Raw genomic sequence first — 8,606 nt, 5'->3', positions numbered from 1 at the left:
GCCACCCCAAACCCAGACCGGTTCATTGAGGTGTCCAACTCACCAAGCATCAGAACTTGTCTGTTTGCCATCTAGCCTGTTTGTTTAAAACCTCTGTGGGTCTACTTCAGTGCTCTGACATCTAAACCTGTCACCCCTCAGTCACTTCAAACATTGAGTGTGATTCCTAGTTCCCTCTTTTCACTCTAAAGCACATTACACAAATGACAATTAAGTTAACCAAAATCTGTTTTAAAAAATGCCAGAACCTCTTTAGCGTTCACATTTAAATCAATTTACAGTTTAAATTCTGTGATTAAGCAGTCTTGTTTAAACTCAAGGCAAAACTCGCTTTCCAACACTCATGCATTTCACATGTGCTCAGATACAAAACCAAGTCTGCCTGGAATTAACTTTAAAGTAAATTCAGCTATGGCTGCATTTCTAAGTTTGAGGGTTCTGTACAATATCACTGTACAGCTCTCAGGCTGGAGCACGGAAATGTTGCCTTCATTTCTGATAACAGCAACACGGCCTCACACAGGACATATGGGACAGCAAACACTTGAAAGGAAAACAGTTAATGTGCATATACATATGCATGAAAAAGGAACAAGTCGTTTATTAAATACTTAAGGTAAATCCTAATACCTCTTGTTTCATATTCATACAATAAATGGAAATAAATACAGCCAAATTCCTGCTGAAAGGAATATGTTTGCTTTCAAGGAAAGTTCTTAATTATCCATTAAATGCACCATTAAATGGGCAGCAGTATCTCTCTCTCACCAAAAGTATAAATGTAGTCCTCTTTCGAATGGTTTATTGCATTTTTCTAAGCCTTGTCACACTTAAACCAAGGATAATGACACAGTGTTTACTGTTGTCACCCCAAAACAAAGGATTTATTGAAGAAATATGTGTGAAAATGCAGAAAACAAAGACATCTCTGCAGGCGAATGTTTGATTGGCTGGCTGGCCGTCTGACAGTCTCATACCAGGACACAGTGAGACACTTCCTCTTTCAGCTTGTTGCCCTTTTTTCCCTTAAAAACTGTTTTTGTGCTTCAAAGAAGAAAAGTTCCACAAAAAAAAATTACATTGACAAAGTCTGGGTTTTTAATGACAGATATGTAATTATGAAAAATGTAGTGGTACTCTTTCCATAACCATGGCAGTGAAAGATGCAATGGGCCCATTCAGAGACAGGGTGATTATTTTCACAAGCATGATGGCATATTAATAATGGATAAGCACAGCCAAGTTTCAAATTCAGGCCGCGCATACACACCCTGATCATTATATAAGCAGTAGATAAATAGCTTACGTTCTGAGTAGCGAGCCATAATTATTTGCATTTTACAGTTATGGTTGTACGCTATGTTAACATGTCAAAATGTGCTGAAACATTGCTATTTAGTAGGTCAGGGAAAGTAACATTTAGCAAGAGTCTATAGGAGAGCTTAGAGTCTGTCAGCAAACGGCTCTCATTGTGATTCAGCAGTGTGAAAATTAATGAACAAAATTCCAAGACACATTTCACGTTCTTGCAAAAGTCAGTGTTTTTATTATCTCTGAAGGAGCATGGTTATACTGGACTAAACCAATAATAAAAATAAAAAAATACAAAAATATTAATGAAACAGTTCAGTTTAAAAATGTGTGTTGCTGGGCACAGAAAATTCTCCCTTCAGAATAGCCAGGCACAACAAGGTTTATCCATATAGATTTATTTCTGCAGAAAGAGTTCACTATAGTCACTTTTAGTTGTGATGCATTACAAATAAGTACCTTTATACAGTCACCAGCCCACTGAGGAAAGGAAAGTAATTGGTGCTTCATCCAGTGACATTGTTATCGTAAATGACAGGTGACTATAAAGAACCCATCAAAGGTAAAAATGACCAGCTCACAATGATGGAGTACATAGTGCTCTATGATGAGGCAGCAGGCCAATCTTCATAACCCACCATAGCCCCAAGCTAGCTGTGGACGGAAATGTCATCATTGCTTATTTTATGTATAGTTTGGACTATACAATTTAAACTACCATAGAATCACAGCTATTTTGGTGAGGTTCCTACATTTTTATGTTTACTCTTATGTTGAAGCACAAGTTGACATAAAAACCTTTGGAAATATATGCATACTTGTCCACATCAACAGCTATGTGGAATTCTGGTTTGCTTATAGGTATTATGTTGCCAGAATTCCATTTTCAAAGAAAATGTTATTTTATCAACTGGAACAGTCCATGCATGAAGGACCTTGGTGGTGGTGCAAGAAGAAAAGTTGAGGCAAATTGCTATAAGCATTTATAAGCGCAGATTTTTGCCACCCAGGTGTGAAATTTAACCACATGAAATACAAAGTTCTGTTTTGCTCTTGCTCCCTTTCTCTCTTTCCCTGTCAAACGTGGAGCAGACACGGTCTATTTGATATTCATAAATACAAGTGTTACTCATGCTTTATGGCTTCTTGAGCTCTGTAAGTTGATCCAAAGTTACTCACTTCAGTGGAATTCTGTATGAAAAATTAAGCCACTACTCCCAACTGTTCAAAATCCACGCCTCACGCATTTTTTTTTCTTCTGGCTTGAAAAAACATTCCTCCAATACCTTATAATTCCAGCTTCATTTCTGTCCAAACATCACAGGCAGACTAACTGTCAGAATGCAGAACGTCTTTCCCTTTAAGAAGTAATCCTGTTCTTTCACATACCCCTGTGAGCACAAGCAAGCAAAATCCCTCTCCTGGATACATTTTACAGTATTTCTCCCCCCCAAATGTCCCAGTGTAAAGATGCTCTGAACCGGAAGGAGCAGGAACTGGAATGGTATTCCAAACTGAAATCAATGACTTTCCAGAGGCCCAGACACAGATAAATCTGAACAAACTATTGCGAATCAGAGCAGATGGTTAAACGTAATGTTCTCGGGCTATAATAACCCAAAGTAAATGAGGAGATCCTGTGTATTTTTCTCTCTCATTTTGCAATAGTTACACAAAAGCAGAGCGATAGTGTACTATCTCATGATGCATTGTTGATACAGGTGTACCGAAATGTGCTGATAAGACCTGAGGAAGGAAAATCACAGCTTTTAATTATTCTGCTCCCAGAAGCAATGCATCCTGCTGTGTTTGGTGAAATAATCAGAAACAAGCAGTAGAGGAAATTTTGAGATTGGGAGAATGGAAATTCAAATTTGCTTGGATTTTAATTGCATGTTCTAATTCCATTTCATTATACTACATAGTCATGAGCAGGTCTGCATTAATTCTAATATATTATTCTTAATTATCACCATTACCTCAAAGAACCCCTGATATGTTTGTTATTTGGAAGTATTTCTTATTTTACTTGAACATTGTGTATTGTGTTTAAATGTGTACTTGCACAACAGAAAAAAAAATGTAAAAGCTAAAATTTAGATATTGTGTTTTTTTTTTTTAACCCCATACCTATTGCACATCACAATACTGTTGCAAATGAGGGGAATTTTCTTTACATTACTGAACATTTCTTGAAATATTAATGAGTAATTATCATGGTTCTACCCTATAGACATGTTGAAATTATAAATATTTTTTTTGAAACAAACAATAGAAAACTGCATAATTAAAGTTGCAAAAACACACAATCTTATTTACCTCATAGCCAGTTTATAACGGCATAAAAGAAAAATAATCCTGATAAATAATGTATGCAGAAGTGATTATTCCATTTCAAATTTGCATAATTATTGCTTCTCTTAGTAGCATCTGTCGAAATTGCAATCTGAGCTTTTGTTTTCAAACAAGACCTTCCTGGATTTCTCGCTGAAATCCAGCGCCCGTGCTGGAACGCAAACACATTAGCGGGATGGAGTGGCCGTCACTGGCGGTAAATATATTAGAATGATTCCCTGACAATGCATTTCCTCTCACGTGCAATAAAAACGCCTCGGTCACGTGATTACACTTTCTCTTCCCTCTTCCAAACATCGGTTTTTAATGCATCTGTTTTTTTTTTTGTTTTTTTTAAACCGGAGCGGAGTGAAAGGAAATGACATTTTAAATGGTGGCGAGCGACTCCGGACACAGCGGGAGAAGGGTCGATGCTGCTCGTTGTCCGACGGTACTAACCCACTGCGCGTTCAAAAGGCCGGCATTAACTAGGTGACTTCCCGGGAAAACTCTGCTGCAGACCTTTTAACGCCCGAGAAATTGATCACCTGCGTTAGCGCGCGCTCTCAATCCCAAGGCGATAGATTATTTCATTAACGACTGACCTTTCAGCTTAGGTCCCGTCCGTCGATGAAAATGCTCTCGTGACAGTGGTGCATTTTGCTTGCTGTCATGCTTTTTGTGTTTTTTAAAATTTTATTTACAGTCTACAGAGCTATTACCTACTGCCTTTGAAAGATGACTTTTAACCTGCATTCTAGTAACAGCATCCTTTTCTCTCTTTATTTCTTTTTTCTTTCCCTCTCTGTCCATCTGATTGAAAGCTACTGTCCCATTACAGAATGACTGTTTATCTGTCTTTGCAGGCTGGGATGTTTTCAGACATTTGAATGAATACATTTTGAACATGCATTCATAATGCCTCTGTGTGTTGTGCTGGGCATAATAATCAAAGAGTGCTTGTGTTTCTTACATCCATTTTTAAGTATCTTAATGTATTGTACTTTCATCGATCATTACCCTTCAGTGACACTTGCACAGGTGTGCCTAATGGTGACATTTTGATTGAACATCAACATAAATCACACAATTAAGTATGGATATTCACATTATGAGTGAATATTCACATGATTAAGGACGGATATGTTGACAGGGCACATTCAGGAAACTTAGCCAACCAGGCTCTAGTGTGCTTGATTGAGGTGAAACCGAAACTCGGAACAGATTTCTGCTGCTGATGTGAGTCCAAACGGTTTTCATCCGAGCAGGTTCCTTGGACAGCAGCCCTAATTACATTTTTTGACGGCACGACCGTCTGAACTCCGTTACCGTAACCGGCAGCCGAGGCGTCGGTCGGGCTGCTTTTGTTTTCTGAAAAATTGACTTTGCTCGTGAAGGCGGCAGCCAGCGCGTATCCATCCTTCCTCCCGTTCTCTCGCGTAACGCTGACACGACGTCATCATTAATATTTATTGCTCATTGCTCCCACTCCTCTGGGCCCTCAGCTACAGCGCAGGGGCCGGTGCTGCGCGCCGATAGGCTGTGGAAACATCGTCCTTCGTGGCCGCGCGCCACGCTCCCGTCCTCTCCAGCAACGTCTCACTTCCGTCCTCCTCACCAAAAGGAATGCGAGGAGGCCAGACATCCAGGAGTGGTAAATATTTAATCATTTTGCTGACTCATTCGTGCAGTGCTCGCTCCATGAGAACCCGGTCTAAAAAGGGAAGTAATAACTTTGCTTTATTAGAAACGCAGCCGGTGATAGGAGCACTGTAGCAGTCGGTGACATTTGCCTGTTTGTACACACGTCCTTAATATCATGTTCCACGGCGGTTTCGATTTCCAGAATTTTCCCGTGTTGTTAGTGTTGATGGTGGTAGGGAAGGATATACAGTACCTGTCTGCCATATTTGATTGGCCAGACACCGTCGGGCACACTTCTTCTCTGAGTTGCAGGTCGCTACCAGCAGTGCTGACGGTCGTCTCATCCACGCAATGTTCCGGTGTCCAATGGTTGATGGTTCATGATAACTAATCTGTTTCCCCTCTCACTATGAAGTGCTCAGCCTGGACTGAGCCTGGATCTGAAGGAGATAAATTACTTTATCTTCCAACAGGCTGAAGAACTGCGTCACCATCAGAGCTTTATTTCCTATGACGGACAGATCCATGCACTTCCATTCGGGTGGCAATGTTCCATAGCAAAGAGGTCCCTGGATTTACTTCCAGGGGGTCGCTGGCTTGAATCCCGCTGCCGCTCCACTCTTTCGCAAACGTTATTTGACCTGAATTGTCCCGTGAATCCATCCAGCTGTTAAAATGTACCACATGTAAAAATGTGAGCTCGGGACACCCCCTGGCTGAGGCTATCGGCTGCACATTGTTTTCACTGACATAGTGAATGTTCTTCTCCGCACTCCAGAATTTTACCTGTGGCATCATGAGTCAGGAGAGATCAGTGTTTGTTCTGGTTTGCTGAACAGCAAAACACAGGGGATAAGGCATTTATCTCATTGTTTGTACAGGGCCTTTTAAGTGAATATCTGGGGGGTGGAAAGGTAGGTGTAGTTTTATCGCATTGTGGAGTCAGTGCCCCTGAGGATACAGACAGAATTGAGCTTCATTTCCTCCTCTCTCACTTCTCTCTATTTTCAGGTTTAGAGGGAAGACACTGTTGAATGGGAATATAACATGGATAATAGTCATGAAGGTGGAAAAATAAAAGACACTACAGCTAAGCAGCATCTGACCGCCAATAGAACAAAACAAGTATAACTAATTTGTTTAGAGGGAACATACAGTTGTCTGTTTGGTGCCTAGTTCAGCTTCTAAATGTTTACTAAGGAGATGCCTGTAATCTGCAGTCTATCCAAGTAATGTCTAAATCCCTGAAATATTGATCAGAAACTAAAATAAAATTTAAAAAAAGTCTTCATATGTGTTGCACTTGTATTGGCTCTGCATTACAGACATGTGAGGAATGACGTGATTAGCCATGTTTGTACATTAGCATTAGACTGGGTGAAGACTGCAGTTCTCTCTTCTTAAAAAAAGAAGAAAAAACATCTCTTACTTCAGCATCCACACAAATCACAACACATTACAACACGATTTGCACTGTGTGTCTGTTAACTGAAATCTGGCTTTGCGTTTTGTAATCAGTAGATGGTTCAACGGGGATGAAGAATGATAAATCTTTTTTTCAAATGAAAGAAATAACAACAGACCTTGTCCAGAAAGGCAGTGCTGGAATCAGAGATGATGAATTGTGCTACATGGTCTTCTAACCTAGTTAGCAAGCAAAGAGCTGCAGGTTAAATGAAAAAACCATGTTTGCATGAAGTGAAATATCTCTTATGGAGCAAACCCATGTCTGACAACTTAAAAAAAGACAAATACTGTTCACACGTTGTTAGCTTCCCAGCATGCAGCTACTCTGAAACCACGTAGCACATTTTTCGGTGTTGTTGAAGTGACTCTTATCTCCTTGCTTTGTGTGTTTATTTGGAGTTCCATGTGCGCTCATTACGGACTGAGGGGTCTCTTAGCACATGCCAGAACGAGAGCCAAGATCCCTCTTTCCCCTGCTCAAATTTATTAAACAGTATTTCACACGTGTTTGACTCCGTGTCAAACCTCGAACTCCCGGAGAACTGTTGCTGCGCTAGGGCCGATGTTCTCTCCTCAGCTTTTAATCATTTTTGGCCCGGGTCCACTTCCTGTCCGAAAGAGAAACAGCTTAGGAATGTCACTCTCTCGAAAGAAAACAGAGTCGATCCAAAGAGGAAGTCCACCTCCAGTCTCTGGTCTACATATACCAAACACACACATACACACACACACGCACACACACACACTCTCCCCCTGTCTCTCTCTCTCACAGTAGGGCTGTGGTACATCAGATGCCTAAGAAGGAAACAAGACAGACTTTTCCCACATTAAAAATACATGGTTATTACAGAAGTACAACTAAAAATAGTTCTCACGGTCAGCGCGAAGCAACATGGAAATAAAACAAGCCGCGCTGTCGTCCCATCTCTCCCGGGCCGAGGGTCAGCATGAAGGCGTCGCCACGTGAATTTATATCCGTCTGTCCCGTTGATCACAAAGCACCACGTCCGCGCTGGGAACGACACATAAAACAATGTGTCTCCATCCATTGGGTGGTCAGCTCACGGCGTCAAAGAAGGATTCGCCCTTTGAAGCTACATCTCGGACTCTTTGATAGTTATTCCGTCTGTCGGGTGTAATCCGTCTGCAGAAATGTGTTTCTCTTTTTCTGACCACTTCTCCATCAGCAGTCACTATCAGTGTGATGGCACTGTGACAGTGAAGCAGTAGGACTGTGTGTGTGTGGGACTATTTTAGGTGGTCTCTGTGCTTGAGTAATGGTAGAAAATACCAGGATTTCAGAAGCTGAAAGTTTTGTTTTTGGCTTTCGACACCACTCCATGACAAGTTAAGTTCTCGTTTGGGCACTGTGATCTCAGGCCCTCGATGGGGGAGATGACAGCTTCTGGCCTGGCTCTATAATTGGGCCTCGTTGTGTCTTCTGACTGTCCCTTTGGAGGAGCCACCTCACTGCTCTCCCTCCTGATGCAAGGCGAAGCTCCCACTCCTTCGCATTCGCTCCCAATTGGGCAAGTCTGAAATTTCAGATTAATTCTGTCACATATGTCACCTCTGTGCTGCTGTAGCTACATAGACACAGTGGATGTCAGAGTCACCCCAGAGCTGCAGAGGGATGGGGGGGGGGGCATAGGGTGGCTTTACCATTACCATGGCATCCACCCCAGATGCTTCACCTCTCAAAACGGTAGTTTCATACTGATTCAACTTCTGCAATGCAATCGGATTGATTTGAGCAAGTTGGTTTAAATGAATCGCTACCTTCCATTAGAGTCCCACCAACAAAAGATCATGATTGTTCTGAAGAAGTAACTTACCCATAGGTATATTAG

General features: G+C 41.3%; 1 long non-coding RNA gene across 1 annotated transcript; it reads right to left on the bottom strand.

The window, feature by feature from the left end:
• Window positions 1–1,523: 1,523 nt before the first annotated feature.
• LOC135250420 (uncharacterized) lies at window positions 1,524–8,258 on the bottom strand. The gene is made up of 2 exons (XR_010328928.1): window positions 6,873–8,258; window positions 1,524–6,688 (listed from the first exon to the last, which is right to left on the bottom strand). It is a non-coding gene; the product is annotated as an uncharacterized LOC135250420 (long non-coding RNA).
• Window positions 8,259–8,606: the final 348 nt, after the last annotated feature.

This window comes from Anguilla rostrata, chromosome 3, assembly GCF_018555375.3.
Source record: "Anguilla rostrata isolate EN2019 chromosome 3, ASM1855537v3, whole genome shotgun sequence".
In the NCBI taxonomy this organism is placed as follows: domain Eukaryota; kingdom Metazoa; phylum Chordata; class Actinopteri; order Anguilliformes; family Anguillidae; genus Anguilla; species Anguilla rostrata.
Note: the sequence above shows the minus strand (reverse complement) of the source record. Positions and strands in the feature narration are given on the sequence as shown.